The sequence below is a fragment of the Anoplopoma fimbria genome, unplaced genomic scaffold, assembly GCF_027596085.1.
Source record: "Anoplopoma fimbria isolate UVic2021 breed Golden Eagle Sablefish unplaced genomic scaffold, Afim_UVic_2022 Un_contig_5243_pilon_pilon, whole genome shotgun sequence".
Lineage (NCBI taxonomy): Eukaryota > Metazoa > Chordata > Actinopteri > Perciformes > Anoplopomatidae > Anoplopoma > Anoplopoma fimbria.
The window spans coordinates 1-203 of record NW_026548834.1 but is presented as its reverse complement, the minus strand read 5'-3'; the positions used below and the strand labels follow the sequence as shown (position 1 = coordinate 203).

At 46.3% G+C, this 203-nt stretch overlaps 1 non-coding gene across 1 annotated transcript; it reads left to right on the top strand.

The window, feature by feature from the left end:
* Positions 1-118, top strand: LOC129114621 (5S ribosomal RNA; the record flags this gene model as incomplete). The annotated part of the gene is made up of 1 exon (XR_008532600.1): positions 1-118. It is a non-coding gene; the product is annotated as a 5S ribosomal RNA (ribosomal RNA).
* Positions 119-203: the final 85 nt, after the last annotated feature.

The following is a 203-nucleotide window of genomic DNA, read 5'->3' as shown; positions in this document are numbered from 1 at the left end:
CTTACGGCCATACCACCCTGAACACGCCCGATCTCGTCTGATCTCGGAAGCTAAGCAGGGTCGGGCCTGGTCAGTACTTGGATGGGAGACCGCCTGGGAATACCAGGTGCTGTAAGCTTTTTCACTCCTCTTTACAAAAAGCAGAGGAAATATTAATCTTTTTACTACACTACATTTGTGATCCTTATAGTCACTTTGTACAT